Genomic DNA, 20,961 nt, shown 5'->3' with positions numbered 1-20,961 from the left:
TGTACAATAATTAGATTTTTTGCAAATATTTTATGTGGTAAATACAAATACAAAAACCGTGTCGGGTTTTGGGTTGGTATTGCGGAATCATAGTTTTATCGTTTTTGGGTTCAAACCCACTAAATTTGATGACTTTATTTTTACAATGAGCTTCTCAGGCTTAAGAAAATAATATGATTTTTTAAAAATATATTTTAAAAACACTTTCATTGATAAATAATGTGTTTTTTGAAATGTTATCGATACCACAAAGACAGACTTTTGATTTATAAGTTATACTTAAGCCATCAATTTGAATCATTAAATAATGGACCGTTAAAGAGAAAGATTTTGAGACTGTGGTATTTAATACTTATCTTCCTTTCCGTTAAGCAAACAAAGTAATTATTACAAAAGTTCGTCGCTTTTGAAGATAATTTAAAATTATTGAACAAAGCTCTAATAAGGTCAAACATCTGTCACAAATATAAACTTTGAAGATTGAAAACAAACAAGGGTTTTAGACCAAGTTTCAAAATTTATATTGCAAATCGGCGAAATTGATGCCAAGGGCTTTTCTGAAAAATTGATTCAATAAGATGAATTATCATTTCAACTCTTGATACCGAAAGTTGTTTAATAATATTTCAAAGTTAAGCATTAAAATAACTTTGCCCAAATGTAATCAGTACTGTTTTTTTGAGAGACATGTTTTGAAATAAAGGTACTAGTAAATTTATAACAAGAACAATATATCCTTAATCCGTGAGAACGTTATAATATTTATTTATTTCATGGATACATACATTTTTTTACTATGTATATGTATTACGGCTCTTTAGGCATGGGCTCTGTTGATTATAATATCTTGGGTACGTTGAACATAAAATCTAAAAAAAAAACTATGTAGTATTTAATTCCTTGTGCGAATTTTTATAAAATTGATTAAACGTTTTTCCCTGATTTGAAAGATAAATAAGGTAAATATGTATAAAATGCTCCTTTAAAGTGGTATTAAACCGTAAATATTTAGAATTGTTACATTTTTTTTTATTAAAAGCGGTACCCGTCGATTTATTTGACGATGACGCCAGTGAATTTTGGGGATCGAGCTGGGAGGTAAGGAGAAATAAAGAAGTCGATTTTGTTTAAATCCAATAAAAACTAGCATTAAAAAAAAGTTATTTGTAATTTTAGCAAACATATTAGAAAAAATCTCAGCACAAAAACGGTTCAAAAAATTGTTTAGGATTTTCCCATCAAAGACAGGTAGAAGGAGTTTATGGAGCGAAGCTATGAACCATATTGATCAGTCTAGTTCGTGATGATGAAGATTTACGGCTACTCAAATACCCAATTTACTGGAAACAAGCTTAAAAGCCTTATTTTACTGCGAGACTTGTCACAGTATATTTCCCCTTAGTTATTTTATTTCGTGTTTATCAAACCCTCGGAGAGCACGCTTAATTCCCCGTCAGCGAGACCGTGAATCGCATTCGTTTAAACTGTTATATAATTTTTATGTATCATAACACACGCAATCAGCTATTAATATGCAGAATTACCGTCAGAAAACTGACACCTAAAATCTTTTATTAACTTGTCCCATGTCGTGCATACAAATAAAACATGAGCCATGACGGTTTCATAAATCATATATCTGATTCGTTTCGTGTGATAATAACGGGAACAGAAACTATGCATGTTTAAAAAAAGGTTTAAATTATTAAATAGTTTTGTGTTCCAATACATTAGTAATTGTCATTGGTGAAATCATCACAGCGTGTTTCACTTCCGCGAATCGATTTGTGACAGGAAAATAGACAGCACGAAAGTTTTCATGGATATTGATTTATTGCTTAATTTAACGGTATATTTTTTTACACATGAGTGTTTAAAAAATACTGGGTTAGATAAGTTTAGGGTCAGAGTGTTAAAAATTGTATGAATGAAGTTTAAAGCACTATGTTCAAGAAAAAAGATGCAAAAGAGAAGTATGAGATATACTTTATTTACTCGTATCAAACACCAATAAGAAAGGAAAAATATATTTCTAGAATTCATTTTGCAATTAAAGGAGAATCAAACCCACGGCGTCTATCAAACTATGCCACATTACATATCTCTCAATAACATATTTAAAACCATTAAAGTTTAAATTTATTTTATGGATACAAACTATCTTCTTCTTCTTCTTCTAATTATAGGCCTTGTGACCTATTATTAAGAGGGATTAGCCTCCTGCTACGTCGATTCCCAGCTATCGACCCATCTCTTCGGTATTTACATACTACCCTACATACTTTCCTTTTTAATAAATATTAAAACGTAACCAACGTTTTTTTTGTGCAAATTAAAAAATATATTGTTTAAAAAAAAAGTTTTTATTTAGCCCAAGAGTCGATTCGCACAGATACTACCATAATATTTTAAAATTTACGTATACTTCAATAATTTTTTTACTCGAGAAAAATTATATTTACAGAATATTTTAATATTTCTTTGTTTGAATCTGCCATAAAAAAATATTTTCGAGTGAGAAAGAAATAACGGAAAAAGTCCCCTTTGTGTTTAATTTTAACAGCTGTTACAGTCGTGACAGAACTTTACAGAATAGACACATTAGTGGGTTATACTGGTAACAGCTGTGTAAAAAAATTAACTAATGATATTTAAGTACTAACACGCTCGAAGGAGGAAAAAACGTAAGAAGACGCTCCATTTCTCCCTTTTGGTCACGTCGAACATTTTTCTTATTTCTTTTGCAGCTGAAGGATCTTAATGACGTATCCTTAATGACGTCTAGTGGACTTTTTCAGGTTTGTTGTGTTACTACTCAACGCTTCCTCTAGGGATTCCTTCACATTAGCTGTGTCCAACTAACAAGGCTAGTACAAGTACGGATCTGCAACTTTGAGTGCCCTTGTCCTAACACGTATTCTCTTGTTTCCGCTCATTTATAATTTCATTTCTTCATCTTCATTCTAAGCTCCTTCACAAACGTTATTTTTATCGTGTTCATCAAACTAAATCAGGTCATAATGTCAACATCTATTTGAAAATCAAATTTGTTTATTTTTCGCATATATTTAATTTAAGCAAGATAGTTAAGCTACAAAAACAAATAGTTTCTTTTTTAAAAATTATTTTAAGTACTTATTTATGTAAAGTGCACAAAATTACAAGACATTTGTTTAATTTAAAGTTTCCGATAATCTGCGTTCTAAGCAATCTGTCATCGTGTTCTAACAATATAATCTGCGTTCTAAGCAATCTGTCATCGTGTTTTTACTATATGGTTTAATAAAATATTAAACAACGAAAGATAATTTTAATAAGTTTTTCACAATACAAAAATACATATTTGTCTGCTCTATTAACTATTGGGACTTCAACTTCGACTTCAACAGGAATATTCCAATAAATATCCGGCAATTGTGATCAAACATTATAAATACCATTCAATGAACATTCGATAACAGACCAAATTGTTAAAAATCATACAAATAGTAATTTTGTGGCAAAAATACATTGGGATTCTCGTTTTCTAAAGTAAATTTAATAATCATTTTACAATTTTATGAAAATCAAATATCGTTTAGAACATCCAACCTTTGTAATTATCGTTCTATCCAACCCCTGTTAGTGTAGATAATTGTGTATTTTATTCCGAAAAAAATCCTAGAAAATCAAATCGAAATTAATTGATACCCCCGATCATTAAGGAATGTATGTAATTAAGTTTTTACTTGAAAATAATAAGTAAATGTTATTTTCTTAATTGTCACTTCGATGTCAAGCATATTTTCGATGTCAAATACTTGATTAATAATTCTCTTTTGGTAAAAAAAAAACCGTGTAATTAATCGAGACCTATTTCCTCCCCTTATCAGGTTCAAGTTAAATGTATGAGATGGTTCTCTTTGTTCTAATGAATAATAAACTTAGAAGATAAGTATACGAGTATATTAAAGACACCTTATTAAATATAATAAAATACTCAATTATTTGTTAATTTGAAAAAATAATTAGTAACCTAAAAATTTAATTCAGTTACAAGAGACCTAGAGTTCTAGGGTCATATCCAAAACTGGATACAATTTCACAAGAAAAGTAATTAATTGATTACCAAATGAACATATATTTTCTAGAAAACGTGATATTTTTGTTTTCCATACATTGCCAACCTTTATAGTATTGTAGTCAAAGTATTTTGTTACCACGATGGAGGTCCTGGGCTCGATCCCCAGAATCCCAACTCTAAAATTTTGAATCAGCTTCACATACGGTGTTTGAATATGATGAAATACGTATCACAAAAGATTTTAAGAAAAAGTTGTATTTACTGAGTATAGATTAGTTAAAAATTGATAGATCTAACCACGAAGCGACTGCCGAATCAATTAGTGAAAACACGCATTATTTCGTTTCACTTTTTGATTTCATTAATTGATTTGGCAGTAATTTTGTGTTAAATGCTATCTATTTTTCATTTAAAATTTTTACTCTATTTACTCTATAAATATCGTTTTATCTTAAAATCTATTATGACATGCGTTTTGATGTGTTCCACGTCATTATGAAACACTGTATGTCTTAATTTAAATGCCTGTAAGACGTTGGAAGAGGAAGAGCTATTTCTTATTATTTTCTTTGAAACACGGAAAAAATGAGGGAGAGACATGTCATTATCATATTGTTTATTATGATTCAATTATAGTTAAGCACTTAAGTGATAAATGAATCCAGAAAAAAATAAATGAAATTCATGTTCCCCTATTCTCGTCTTGAATTTTTAGGAAGTCACACCAATGTCAGTCATCTCACGTAATAAACTCTTCAATAATTATTATAGTCTTTATTAATACAGAGATGATAATGATATGTTTGTAGAAGAATATGAAAGATAACAATGATAGAATAAAATACAAAAGCTTTTATTTTTTCAATAAGTGAAAGGGCGTTTTAATCATTACAATTTGATGAGGAAAAATCATTTTTCCTCTTCGTGAGGAGATCCTTCGGAGAATTTAATATTCTAGTGCGAAATAACAAAAGTTGCCACAATAATTTAATAAGGGCAGCAGATTGTAAAAAGGAAAGTTTTATCAAAACAAAGAGGGACCTTAATCAACATGGAACAATGAAAACGAAACGTGTAATAACTTGGATGAAAATTCAAAGAAAGCAAATAAAATGTTCAAGGAATATGAACGTCTAAATATGTCACCATTTATAACGTAAAACAAAGGAAAGAGAATATGATAAAGATTTATAAAATAAGAAACAAACCTCATATTTTTAGATTCTTCTTTCATTCGATACGTTTCATGCTAAAAATATATTTAATTACTTTTTAAAGCATTCCCTTTGACGTTAACATTGTATGAAATATTTTTATTAAGTTTTACTGTGCATATTTGTTATCTCTTTTTACAAATGTAAGTGATTTTCAAAATAATTTTCACGACAAGCTGTACTCGGATGCGCATTGCTAAATGGAAAAACATATATAATTATCTAATATATTAAATTAAAAAATGAGAATATTTGTAATTATAACATAAATGAGGAATTGTTTTATTGGCTTTATTGTTATTAATGTAACTATTTTTGTTAATGTTATGTTTATTATTGTAAATGTAACTTTTTTCTTATTTTTTTTAATGTAGAGCTGTAAAATTCCCGAAAAAAATTAAAAATATAAAAAATCGATTGTATGTATACATATTATAAAACAACAATGCAATCGTGATAACTGTCAATAGTACGCCATCCGCAATGAACATGTTTATTATTGCGTATATTGCTATAACTTTCAACACATGGCGCTGCCATTGAGGTAAAAAACAGTTGTTTCTTAAAATTTGTTTTAAACTGTCACATATAAAAACTCACGCACACTCAAATGCTACATTGCATCTCAAAATTTATAAGCAATCTGTTACTCTTATTGACTGTTCTTAAGAAGATTTTAAAATTTCTAACAAACGAACATTAAAATTTTTATTTACATTAAAATTATGGTATAAAATGCAAACTTTTAGTCACTTAATTTAAAGCACAATTAAAAGTACATTTTTATAAATATTAAAATAACTTCTCACTGAAAAATACTTAACAAGCTAACGACCAGTGTAATAAGTTTAAGACCTGGCTGGTTCAATGTTCTTGTAACAGCGTGTAACATTCACCATTCTACCCATGATTGACAACTTTATTACTCAAAGTTCAAAAACCCCGAAAAAATTGATTTTCAAATAAAATAAAAAGATTTTTAATTGTTTGAGAAATATATTAAAAGAAATAAATGCAAAGTATTGACAAAAAAAAACATTGATAATCATATATTTCTTTTTTAATTTTTTAATTGTCTCATATCTAAGATCTTGCGATTAAATTTGAAGTCCATTAAATCATAATTTATACCTTAAGGATGATTAATTTAAGGAAAAAATACTAGAAGAGTTTATATTTATTTTTAAAAACTTGAAACAGAAAATGACATTTTTCCGCAGGTAAATAATGCAGGCGTTTTTGTTGTTGTTGTAATTTATAAAATATCTTGTAGCTTATTAATTCACTAAGTAAACACACTCTATAGCAGTGCTCCGCAACCTTTTCTCACCTGCGACACACCAAAATTCTTCCTAGAATTCCGCGGCACACCTAAAGTTTAAATTTTTAGACCATCGAAAATTTATTTATTGATTTGGCTTTTAATTTGTAGCACTCTATTTTAATTTATGCATTGATTGTTAAATCAAACACCGGTTTTTTTTAGTCATCTTGTTTTTTATTGTTGAAAAACACATAAAAATTTATGTTGTGACAATTGTTTCGCCTCGCATTTGATTGAGAATGCCATAACTAAGCGAAACAATTTTCATAATATTCATTTTTATGTGTTTTTTCACAATAAAATACAACTTAGTGGACTTAAAAATCTGTGTTTGATTTAACAATTAATACATAAAATACGTTGAAAAATTATGTATTTACAATTATATTATAATTTTGAAATAAAAGACAATGTTATGAAAAATAATTTGTCATTGTGTGTTAACACACACCCGCGGCACACCTGAATCCTGCTCACGGCACACCATTATGCCACGGCACACCGGTTGCGGAGCACTGCTCTATAGTGTATAAGATACTTTGTCATATTGACAGTTTTATCTTGAAAGTTAATTGTAAAAGCAAATTGATTGTAAAAATGTCTTGTACAACTAGTCCAGGGTTATTTTTAATAAATATGTAAGTAAAAGACCTCCAGTACAGTAGCTGAATGTGCTTAGCACGCTGGTATCCTTTAACATATCGTATACAAATCATACGACATAGTGTCATTAATATCCGTTAAAAAAGGATTTGCGCAAAAAACCTTTTCATTCCTTACGCAAAATAGTTTTAATTTGCTGCCCGTAACCATTAAGAATTCCAGTAGTGATCATGTCTTTAAAAACAGTGTCCATCGATTGTTGATTCTCGTTGGAAGGGACAAGGTAGAAAGTGAATTAAGTAAAGTCAAGGTGTAATTATTTTATTGTAAAACCTTTATGCTGTAAATTGTTATTGTATCTTTTGTATATAATGTATAAAATCTAATAAAAAAAACATATAATAACAATAAAAAAATTGAATTAACATGAAAGTATTTCGGCTCAACACAGGCCATGCCTAAAGAGCCGTAATACATAAAGTAAAAAAATTTATGTATCTATGAAATAAATAAATAAAAAAATATCCCAAAATTATATGCACACAAAAAATAACATGTTCAATTGTTTTTCAAATAGTGAAAAGAATAGATTTAATTGATTTTTTGTCGTAATAAAGAAACTGTTAAAACTGTGTATTTTACAACGCATCACATTTTCATTGAAAGATCAATATCCTATAAAGTCGTGGTGCTTTATAGACCTATAAGTTATGTAAAACACGTCTAACTCTCGTTTCATTTTATTACTTGTAAGCGGCGACTGGTTAGTGGTTTGAACGCCACTCTCCCTTGAAACCCGACTGCCGGAATGACAGCTTCATACTCCTGTACGTTGCCTTGAACACCTATGTAATTGTACGCGGGCCTCTTATGTTCGCCTACGAGTGCCGACTGTTAACGGTGTCGCGTGACGTAGACGTGGCATGAGGAATTTCCACACGGGATCGGACGTGGCTAGACACTTGAAGAAAATTTGAGAAAGTGCATTTAAAATCATCGTGAAATTATTGTTTCTAACTGACATATAATATAACATATATCGCAATAAAAACTATTCATGTTGTAATCTTTAATGGTGTTGTGTATCATTTTATCTTAAATCGTTTATCTTGATCGTGCTAACATAAAAGTAATATGATCGATCCTGCGTTTAAAGTACCAGTCCAAGATATTATTAAAAATACGTGAAGCCGGACCTCCTAGGTGGTGGATTTACGTTCACACACATACACACACATACACACACACACAAACACACACAAACACACACACACACACACACATCCACAAACACATTTATTAACATACATAATATATTATATAAGTTTAGTCAATGTGAAGTCATATTTTATATAATTTTACTAAGATCATAGCAATTTTAAATTACTGTTTTTTTTTCTCCTTACAAGTGGTAATTTTTTAATCAAATTTTGGTAAAATACGATAGATATATTTGAAAATAAATATAATGACGGAAAAACTTATATTTACTTTGAATTCAAAGTAGAAACTGCGATAAAACAGTATCAATTTAATATACGTTTAAATTGTTTAGTTTGTCAAGACGTCGGCTTGGAAAATTGGTGGCTTGCCTTACCCTCGGTGGCTCGCCACTGGCTATGTGAGTAGACACCCTAAGTTGCAGGGGTGTAGACTTACTATTTGCCCAGGATTTCGCAAGGAGTGTACTCGTGTACTCTGCACCTAGACGTAGATTTGTCTAAGTGTTCACCACTCCGTACGGGATGTAAGACAATGCTCAAAGCAGATACTGCTCTCTAAGTGTCAATTTCGCTTGACTCTGGTACGGCGAATGTATTGTTAACCAAATGTCCCAGTTTAAATAAGGCCTCCATCAAATTTGACACGCATTTTGGGTTAATTAGTCGTTATTCTACTAAAAGAACAGCCCGACATCTTGTGGACTGGAGAGAAGAAACAAACAACGAACGACAAATGACACCAACCTAATAATTACAAATTAACGTAAATATCACAAGTTAATTATTTGGGAATCCTGGTAATTGTCACTAAAAAACATATTTCACATATTTTTTGTTAACAAGGTCCTGATTTTTTTTACAGTTAAATGTATTCTTGAATCATTTTTATACAATTAAAATTAACTGTTGTTAGATATAAATGAAGTAAGTAGTATGAAACCTCAAACTTAAAAATGTGTTTTTAATGGTTCCCTTTTCAACCTTCATTTTCTTAAAAATATCAACCTACTTGACTTTGCTTCAACACGAAAACGTTAGAAAAATTAATAGGCTTGATAAATTTTGTATTTTTTAATGTGTAAAAAACATAATATGTGTAAGAGGACTTTAATGAAATCACTTCACCCTGATGGTGGCTTCTGGACATTGCATATGTACACAATTTAACGTTTACGTTTTAATATCAAAGGTCAGATAACTTTACTTTAATTTCATTAAGTATAAAAAAGTTTCATCAATTTTCTTTTCAATACCAGTAACTGCCTCACTTTAGTCGAGAAGTTAAGATTATTACAAAATCGGTGTTTTAAGATTAACAAAAAAGTTAAATGTTACCTTGGTTTTAAAGAAAATCAAGTTGCGGGCTCTCGATAACAGGGCCTTAATGTTAAATACTTTCAACTGCATGGTATACTTTTCATTTCAACTAATTTGTTTGAGCAATCTTAGAGTAAATCATTTTTTAAGTTTTTTTTTAAGACGGCAACAAATTAATTACTGAGGTTGTTGAGTATTGGAACTGATCCATGCATGTATAAGTAGGTACGTCAGACAACGTAATTATTTCATCTAATACCTTAGATCCGCCCCTATCTCCTTAGTTCAAGCAATATAGTCTCGAGGACACAGATTGAGTAAATAATTACATAGCAACAACACCTACATATGTAGAGCAGTGTATTGGTTAAATAATCACAGATTTGCATATTTACTCTGCGCAATAACAAACAGCGCTCGGCAATGTAATGCTCTTTGGGGGTGATAGGCTTTGGAAACTACGACCCCTATGCTGACACTTCCGTCAAATGTTATATTTTCTTCGTAATAAAATATTTAGACTTCGAAATTCAAAAAACAAACAAATTAGCGATGAACGAACAAACGAAATGTCAGCCAAATTAATTAAAAAATTCAAATAATACGTAGAGAAATTCATTTTCTCTCGTAAGGAATTCAACTGGTATTATCATCCCCGAATGTATTGAACAATATGTTTATAAAATATGTCTACATAGTAATAAGGCTTTTTTTTCAAAAAGAAAAGACACACACACACGCGTATTTGTGTATTAAATACAACACAAATATTTATTTTTGAACCAAAACCTTACACAACCTTTTTTTTTTAATAAAATTGTGAATGTGTTATCAAGTTTTAGTCACGCGTGGTAAGTTACGAAGGCTCTTCCACTTTACTAAGGTTTAATTTTGCTTAACAAATAACCAACAAAAAAAGAATGATAAAACCTTATATTTCATACAAATAAGTATTTTTAAGACATTTCTTGAATGTTTTTCGCAGATACTTTGTGGCACATTTTATAAACTTTATAAAATAAAACAACTCTGTTTTAACCACTTTTTATTGGTACACTTTACCCAACCGGTTTCGACAAGACCCCTGTCATTATCAGGGTGGTTAATATTGACATCATCATAAAAAGTGGTTAAAACAAAGTTATTTTTATTTTTATTATTATTTTATTTTGTCCGCCTCCGTGGTGTAATGGTCAGCGTATTTAGCTACCGTGCTGGAGGTCCCGGGTTTGATTCCCAGAGGGGAGGAAAATAAATATTAGTGATTTTGCACTGTAATATTTATTTAATATTACCCTGGACTGGTTCCTGAAGCGCAAGAGTGATCACCTTGCCTTCATGTAAGTAATGATCAAGATAACACTGCGTCAATTCGATGCGGTGCCCTATGCACCATTGGGTGCGGATAAGGGTTATTTGAAGTTATTTTATTTTATAAAAAATTTAAGACAGTTTGTCAGACCAAACACGATATACTCTCGCAGTGATTTTCTGATATTTCGAATGATTAAATACAATTTCCGAAATTGTTTTCTTACTTCACGAACATACTATAATATCCGCATAGTCACAAGTTTACAACTAACTTCAGATCTGTGGATGTCAAATGATATCATATAAGTTTATGTACTTTGAATTCGGAGTAATAACCCATATCACGCCCAACCAACAAACCACCTGAGCTAAGTAAACTCTCAAACTTTGTCTAAACACACGAGTATAGGTTTTCAATATATTAAGAATATAAATAGCTATATTAATATATGGTCATATTAAATTTTTGTTTTTTTACTAACAACATTTTGAGTGTGTTCAAATACTTGTTCACAAATCTGGATTATCTCCAATTATAGGAGTAATTTTTTGTATTATTTTTTGACATCTAGTGAATTATAAAGCAGAATATAGAAGTCGGACCATTTTCGGGGCTGACGACCGTCATAGGTTGGTTTTATTGATCACTTTACACACGTGTAACATTCACCAACTGCACCCATTATTGACAACCACACTACTCAAATTCTTGGATAAATGAACCAATTTAGAAACATTGTTCATAAATCACTAGAACTTCACTTGAGACATGTATTTTTCATCATGTATTTTTCATCTCACCAATAGTAAGTCTGACTGCCTTTTATTATTTGTTCTTCTTTAAAATTTCTTCCAAAGTTTTCATTAACCTTTACGAAATAATAAAAGAGACATTTATTTAAAGTGTCCTGTTCAATTTAGTTTCTTTTTATCCCGGCTATTTACATATTCAATGTCTACTGGAGCGCTGTATACTTGAAAATGTTTTAACTGTCACGGGGGCGTAATTTTATAAAATAGCAATTAGTATTCCGAATGAAAAAAATCATTAGAGCTTTTTAATTCAAGAAAAGTAAAGTAACATAAAAATAACAAGAAGAAAAAAAAATACGGAAAATAATTCATGCCAAACTGTTAGAAGTAACACTAAAAACTATCCAGGAATGAAGTTGCTGAAATATACTTTGTATTTGAAGCAATAACTTTGTGATTTTCCATTTTACAATTAAAATATAACTTTGTTTAATTTAAAATCACCATCATTATTTGATTTTAATTTTGTTATAATGTCCCTCGATTTCGAAGATAACCGCTTCTTTTCAAAAAGGCTTTTAAACAGGTCTTGATAAAGAAGCGGTAAGCTTCGAAACCGGTAGACATTATAATTATGTTAATAAAATATTTTTAGTGATTTTAAAATAAAGTGATTTTTAATTTTTACTGAGATGTGCACAAAACTCATTTAACTTTTATTTTTGAATAAGTATGCGAGTCGATTTAAGTAAAAGTTCACAAAAAGAAAAGCTCAAAAGATATGAAAACGTTTTTGATATTCCAACATAAATGATGAAGAATATGGATGTCAGGGTATTTGCAGGGCTTATGACTTGTCATATGCTGGTTATGTGTTCACTTTACACACTTGCAACATTCACCAATTCTACTCTTGATTGACAACCACAATAATCAAAATTTTGGAACTCCTAAATATGTTGATCATCTCGTGACACAGTACATATAAGTTCACAACAGCCATCAGGGATAGAGGAAAGCTTTTATTAAATACCCAGACTTCCATATTCTGTTCATCTATATTGAGAAAAATGTTAAAAATAACTCCCAAGTGGAGATAATCTAGTTTTACGCACTTTAGACACTTAAAATGTTATAGATTTTTTTAAATGTAACAATTATGAAAACAGCATATCCTTGTAAGTTTTTTTCAGCACACATACTACATTAATATGGGTTTATAAGACATAACGTGGTAGGTATCCGGGAGAGGCTGATGAAGAGCTCAAACCTTATCATAAAACTGCTTAAAGGCGCAAATGGGGGCTGGACACGTGGTAGCACTGGAGGTCAGTTTTGCAATTGTCAGGGAGCTAATCTTCTCACACCATATCTCCAGAATCGCCTTTATTGTTAACAGAAGTATGCAAATAACTTAATTTACATTTTTTTTAAAATATTTTATATTTGCAAACAAAATATGGTTTAGAAAATATTTCAAACTGCAATAATAATAATAATTATACGGCTGTCCAAACTTAAAACACAGTAAGGGACATTTGTTTTGTAGTAGGTTTTTTTTGCATTTTTGGACTAAGTAGAATCTACTTTGAAAAAAAATGTCCCTTACTGTGTTTTGAATTTGGACAGCCGTATAATTACTTTCTCACCCACCTCTATTAATTAATACCTGACGATTTTTTGCTCGTTAGTATTTGTGATCACTTGTCAATAAAAATATCTGTAGTTTTCGAAACTAGTCATGTGAAATAAACCTCAATTAGATGTCTAATTCAAGTGTTTGATTTTTAATTATCACTATGTCATTCCACAAAGTTAATGTGAAATAAATAAATAAATAAAATAATTATTTTTATTTCATTCATTGATTCGGCAGGCACTTTGTAGTAAAATGTACTAGTTTTTCTAAGTTAATACCACTTTTTCTTAAAATCTACTGGAACACGTGTTACGATGCCTTCCGCATCATTTTCAAACACAATATATGAAAATGTTATATAAAATGGCTTCCAAAATATTTGTTTATTCTGTGTGTTATGGTAAAACAAATATAATGTTAATGAAACTGCAGGAAATCAAGCACTGAAATTTTCTGGTTATATTTGCTAACATATTACTCACAAAGCGTATTTATTCTTTTAAATTCTTTCTTTTTATTCCATTTTGAACGAAATAAAGGTAAAAAAGCGTTTTGAAGCCTATTCGTACAAATAGAGAATATAACACCGCACCGGATTCAAATATAATTAATTATTTTTTTTTACTTTGGAAAAGCTTAGCTTTGTGCTCGATAAAACCAAGCTAGCTCGGTTATTTTTACATCTTGGTAAAGTTCAATAGTAAAAATTCTCGTAAATATCAACTTCAAAGATATTTCACCAGGTGAAACAAAACGCCAGAAACATATGACTTAGCCATGTCAACCTTTAAAGAAGTTCTTTGAAATCACTTCAACCGTCAAATTTGTTTTTCCTTTGGAATTAATTTTTTAATATTTTATTTTCAGTAGATTAAATACTTTCGGTTAAAAAAAAATATATTAATTTGCAAATTAAAAATAAAAAGAAGAATGTTTTAATTTATGTATTAATTTTAAATCAAACACAGATTTTTTGAGTCTACTAAGTTGTATTTTATTAACAAAAACACATGAAAAATTGTATTGTGACAATTGTTTCATCTTGTTAGGGCATTAATTATCAAACGAATGTCTAACAAGGCGAAACAATTGTCACAATATAATTTTTTATGTGTTTTTGTTAATAAAATACAACTAAGAAGACTCAAAAAATCTGTGTTTGATTTAAAATTAACACATAAATTAAAATGGAGTTCTACAAATTAAACGCAAAATCAATAAATAAGAATGTTTTATTTTGATTATATTTTAAATTTTTTGAGCTTTTACGTTAAAGATTATAAATCCTGAAAAAAAGAGTTAGAATCATTTTTATTATTATAAAATCAAAAGATAAATCATAATTTTAATAATTAAATTTAATTTATTTAAAGAAGAAATAATGTTTTTTTTGGTTTTTAAATTGATTAACACGAATAAAGAAAAGTGTAGCTTTTCATCCGAATTTGTTTAGTCGAAAATGTTGTAAATCTTTTGTTGGTGTTTGAAACTAATTAGTTTCTAAATACTAAAACAATTGTCATGTTTATTCAACAGTGCAGAAAACCGATTTTCTTAAAGAACTACTAACTGTTTTGTATGAAATGTTTAATTAATTTTGAGAAAACCTTATCTTATCGACAATCAATTCATAAATATATGTTGAATTATATTTTTTGTTTAAAATGTGAGTGTGTATGTTAATTTATTTTTTGTCTTTATTTATACAATTGTTAAAGATATTTTTTTTATTTTTTTTTTATTTATCTTATATAAGTTTCACCATCCTCATTTTTTTTAAAAAGGGATAAAGTTTCAATGTTTTTAAAATTTTGTGATGTGAAGTTGTTGTTCTTATGTTTGGCATGATTGTAGAACCACTCGATGTAAGTCGTCAATGATGTTCAGCGATATTGGTAACATTCAAATGTATAATGTATTGGTAATGACCGTTTTCATATTTTAAAAATCGTTTTTGCTAAAACCTGAGTAAAGTAAAACATATGATATATTATTAGATTAAAACCAATATTTTTAGCTTTTCCACTTTATTTTTATTTGACCAGCGACCGGGTTTCGTCGTTACCGACATCATCAGACTGGTACCAGTCTGATGATGTCGGTAACGACGAAACCCGGTCGCTGGTCAAATAAAAACAAAGTGGAAAAGCTAAAAATATTGGTTTTAATCTAATAATATATTAAAAATGCAATTCCAACACGAAGTGTCAGTGGATAATATAAATCTATTAAAACATATGAATTAAGAAATAATTGAAAAAAAGCGTTATTAGCTTTATGATGATATTCAAAAGAAATTCATTATTTCTAAGCATTAAATTAATTAAAAAAAACCTTACTAAAAGTGGAAAATTATACGGGTTTAATATTTATGTTGAATATAATAATGATATTTATAATTTACATAACATTTTTCTGTTACAAAGTTAATTAATCAACATTTTATAATTGCGATGAAATCAATTTTGCAAAGCGACATGTGGGTGAAATAGAAATATCGTACTTTGTCACTGGACTCTACAAAGAGTAATTGCTACCGAATAAGATGCGCTTTGACGATTAATGAGTGCAATTATTACTTGCCAAGCCTCGCTTCACCCCATACTACTCTAGGGGTCAACCCAACTTGACAGACTCGTACATTTCCCACTGAGTAATATTATTTCCTGACATTTAACGTACGTTCCAGGTTTGTTCTTGTCAAGAAATTAACCTTTATACCGTGTATCAGAAATCAGGACCTACCGCGAAACTTGAATTAAAACTGTATTTGTTTCATTAAATGCATTTTTTTTATTGTTATGGGATCGATTTATAATATAAACATTTTTTTTCATAAAATCATCTCATTATAAAATTGATACGTTATTTCATGTGTGAGCTCTCGGCAGCAGTTATGGTTGATTAGAACAAGTTTTTTTAGTAGAACGGCGAATGTTTAAAACTTACTTAACTCATTCATAAATGGTGCCGAGAAGCAGCGTTAGAAAGATGGCGTCAATTTAAGTATGAATATAACTTCCGAAATTTGAATGGTAAATGTTAGACACGTGAAAAGTGATCACTTAAATCAGCTTATGACAAGTCGTAGGTCCAGTAAATAGCCAGATTTACATATTCTTCTTCATCTTTGTTGAGATGTCAAATATAAATTAACATTTCAATTATTGATTTGGCAGTCACTTTGTGTTAAAATCTATCCATTATGAATTTATGTTGTACTTGGTAAATACCACTTTTTTCTTAAAATGTATTGTGACACGTGTCCCGATGCATTTTGAATCATTTTAAAACACCGTATCTTCTTCTCACTCCTAACAAGGTAAACCTAGATTTGTTAACAAGGATTTTGACCCACCCAAAATGTTAGGTCGTTTAAGTGATCACTTAAACGACCGTTATAGGCTGGTTTAAGTGATCACTTAAACCAGCCTATGACGGTCGTCAGCCTTGTAAATGCCCAGACTTACATATTCTTCTTCATCTTTGATGAGATGTCAAAAAATAATATGAAAATAGCTCCTGTAATTGGAGATAATCCAGATTTTGTGAACAAGTATTTGGACACACTCAAAATGTTGTAAATAAATTATCTGGTCAAATTATAAGCTTAAATAATAAAAATGAAAATGGTATTTTCTGGCGTTTCTCATGTGTGTGATTATAATCCAGGATTCGTACCTCACATACTAATATAAGAGTTTCTGCTTGGTAAAAAGCTTCTTTACATCTCACCAATAGATGTCTCTAGTGAAATTCTTGTGATTCAAGAACAAGGTTTCTAAAATTGGTTCATATATATATATATAGAACTATCAAGAATTTGAGTAGTGTGGTTGTCAATAATGGGTAGAATTGGTGAATGTTACACGTGTGTAAAGTGATCACTTAAACCAGCCTATGACGGTCGTCAACCCCGTAAATGCCCAGACTTCCAATTCTTCTTCATCTTTGATGAGATGTCAAAAAATAACTATAAAGTTAATAAATACATTATTTATAAAACTTTGTCTCGCTATAATTAAATAAAAACGTAAAGATATTTTAATCTCCAGGCTTAAGCTAGTACATATGAAGTATCCTCAACTGAAATATTTGATTCTGGTATCATATCAGAGCAAAGACATAAACGGTTGTCCTTTTTATTTTTCATTTTTGATCATTTTGATTGTTTTTTTAATTATTCATTATTGTGTTGCAAACATATGAACGCGATATGTATTTTGACATGTATTAGACAGAATTTTTACAACCAAACAATTTAATAACCTAAAAATAATATTTTAAATAATTATTAATAATTGATTTTCTGTGACAACTACTCCGGATACGTGATGTAAGTTTTGACATAGGTCCTTAATGGAAGCAGAAAACCAATCAATAGGGTGCTAATTCCAATTGGGGGGTTGACTTTCACATCCCCTACCATTGAGGAGATTAAGCTCACGTTAATAAAGGGATTTACGATATTAATATCCAACTAATAATTGAATACGTGAATTAATTAAGGCGCTCAGTACCAAAATGTGTATTGCGTATAATTTCAAATTACTGATCTGTCAAATAAAACTATGTACATATTTATTTGTAAACTATTGTTTTTAAATAGTAAATGTTTGTATGTTCAAAATCTTAAATCCCCTAAAATTATTTACCGAATTCTTTGAAATTTGAATGCGCACATCTTTAAAAACATAAAATGAAAAAGATGATAAGGTTTTTTTTTCAAACTTTTTCTTCGATATGCCAGATATTGAACATACTAGCGACATATTAAGTACTGCGAATTGCTCATGGCGGACAGGATGCTTTTTGACAGCTGGTGTAACTAAACATTTCCGATATTTTAAATTGCTCTGTTACTTGTAGATTTTTCATATTTTCATTAATTCACAATCATTGTGATAAATGTGTTATTTTTTTGAACATTTAAGACTGTGCGCTATGATACATTTAAGACTGTGCGCTATGGTTTAAAATATGTTCGTTTTAAGTTTTGAGTAATTTATATAAATATTACTACTTTAAATCTCTTAAACTATTTCATTGTGTATTTATTTCTTATTATCAATAAAGCTGGTCTCACACCAGTATTGGACGATGTTAGATCTACATACAGACTTGAAAAATGTTCTAATTGATGAACCTATGGATTGTGATAACCATATTTTTTTAAATATTTTAATTAAGATTGTTGTGTTTAATTTATGTTTATTATTTTTCTTAATCTATAACATTATCTTCACCCAATGAAACTTATGTGATCCTATCGTTTCCTATTATCTTGATGGTTTATCTACATATAAGTTAAAATTTGTGTTAATTGAAAGTGTAAGACTAAAATTCCAATTCAGATTATCACAGTATTTGGCTCAATATATTATTACGTAGATTCAGGTAGCTTAATATACTCGTATTATAATACTTGTGTAAATTCTGATTTACAAATTTGTGTCACCATTCTGTCGACAGTGACTAATTTAAACGCTCGATTCAATGCACGTAACCATACGAAAATTTTGCAAACATTTTAATTAACATATCATAGTCGTAGAGGAAAAAGTGACCAACTAACAAAACATAAAATGTTCAGGAGGTCCATTTAAGTCAATTTTGCTTGGTAAGAAAATAAACAAAAGCTGTTAGTCATTTTAACATGTCAATATATTATACTTCCAAGTTTAAAATCAGACAAGAGTCTTCGAGATAGAATAAGAAACGCCAGGATCAGGGAAATATGCGAGATCGAAGATGTCGTTAGGTGGGGAAGGCAACGATGAGACAATGGTATGAGCACGTGAGGAGAATGGAACAATCCAGACTCTCTCACATCGCACTGTACGGCCAACCCCAAGGTAGATGTCTGCCGGGCAGACCACCAAAGAAATGGGTCGATAACTGGGAATCGACATCGCAGGAAGCTAATTCCTCTTATAAAACAGGCTACAACGCCTTCAACAAGATGATGAAGAAGAAGAAGAAGAAGCTTAAAATCGCTTTATTATTATTTTTAAGCCTTTTTTTAAGCTAATAATATATCAAATAGTCAATAATCACGTTTTTGTACAAAATACGCTTAATTCATAATTCAAACCATCAAATATAATATTGAATAAATATTAAAGTGAAAAAATCAGTTATGTTTATTTTACCCTCCCCCCCCCTTGGGAATCAAACCCGGGACCTCCAGTATGGTAGCTGAGCGTGTTGACCATTACATTATGTAGGCGGGCGTATACATTGTTTATGAACAACTTAAAACATATACATTGCTTTGATGCAGTCCATATGCATAAATACATACCATATATACGGATAGAGGTGAGAATAATGTTTGAAGCAAGACTAAACAGTGATTTAAAACGACCTGTTGTTTGATTACTGAATATATGATTGAAAATAAAATGGTGAAATATTTCTTGAATGTTTTCCGCAGATACTTAGTGGCACATTTTATAAACTTTTATACAACATTTTATAACATTTTACAAAAATCCTAAACATTTAGGATTTTATAGAGTGTGTGGAAGTTTTTGGTGAGAGTGTTTTAAAGTTTTCAATTTTTTGATTCAAAATATACCCTGATGATGACAAGGTATTATCGAAACCGGTAGGTTCAATTCTATTAATAAAAAAGTGGTGAAAACAAAGTTAATTAATTTTATAAAGTTTGGTAAATATTTTTATGTAGAGATGATTTCTCACTAGAACGCCATTTGAATACAAATATTTTGCGATAAAATGTACGTAATGCAATTAGGAATTCAACGCATAAACCTCAAATTTGAAGCGGGAGTTCTACACTATTGAAGTGACAACGCGTGAACCCGCCGTAGTACAAGTTCGGTTTCCCGCTCTTTCCGAATACCATATTCAAGTATCACAAAATGTACAGGATATTCCGAAACTTTGTTTTTATCCAAATAATTCATTTTGTCAAATGAATTTAAAAATTGTTTGTTGTACAAGGATAATAAATTACTTTTAATATTTGAAACGGTACAAACATAGATTTTTCATCTCGTATATCACTCATTCCTTTCAACAACGTCATATATCAAAAATTGTCAATTTTCGGTAGTTCATGTTTTCGGAATGCCCAGAAAAAGTACTATATGCCATCAAAAGTGGCATATTTTTTATATACATTTATCCGCTACAGTGCAAAAAGTGTTGTTTTCGCATTTTGAAGAAAAGCTATTGTTTAATTATTTTTTTAAATATACTACATATTTTTCAAATGGAGAAAAAACATTCAGGTTTTGCCTAAAAATATGTGTTGCATAGTAAAAAGTTCAATAAGTGGGTTGATATTTATTTTTAATGCATTTATTATACTTTTAAACATAAAAAACGATCTCCTGAAAAATTATTTGAAAAAAAGTTATTGAATTATTTAAAAGTTTTTTGATATTTGACGTTGTTGAAAGGAGTGAGCGATATGTCCGCCTCCGTAGTGTAATTTCCAGCTCGCTCAGCTACCATACTGGAGGTCCCGGGTTTGATTCCCA

General features: G+C 29.7%; 1 protein-coding gene across 1 annotated transcript in view; it reads right to left on the bottom strand.

Moving 5' to 3' along the window:
• The window catches only part of LOC148308793 (acid sphingomyelinase-like phosphodiesterase 3b), a 69,063-nt gene that overhangs the window by 39,167 nt on the left and 8,935 nt on the right, over positions 1-20,961 (bottom strand). The gene's annotated exons all lie outside the window — the stretch shown is intronic.

The sequence above is a fragment of the Brachycentrus maculatus genome, unplaced genomic scaffold, assembly GCF_059751285.1.
Source record: "Brachycentrus maculatus isolate JH-2025_06_01 unplaced genomic scaffold, ASM5975128v1 h1tg000148l, whole genome shotgun sequence".
In the NCBI taxonomy this organism is placed as follows: domain Eukaryota; kingdom Metazoa; phylum Arthropoda; class Insecta; order Trichoptera; family Brachycentridae; genus Brachycentrus; species Brachycentrus maculatus.
The sequence above is the reverse complement of the archived record's forward strand: the minus strand, read 5'-3'. Positions and strand labels throughout refer to the sequence as shown.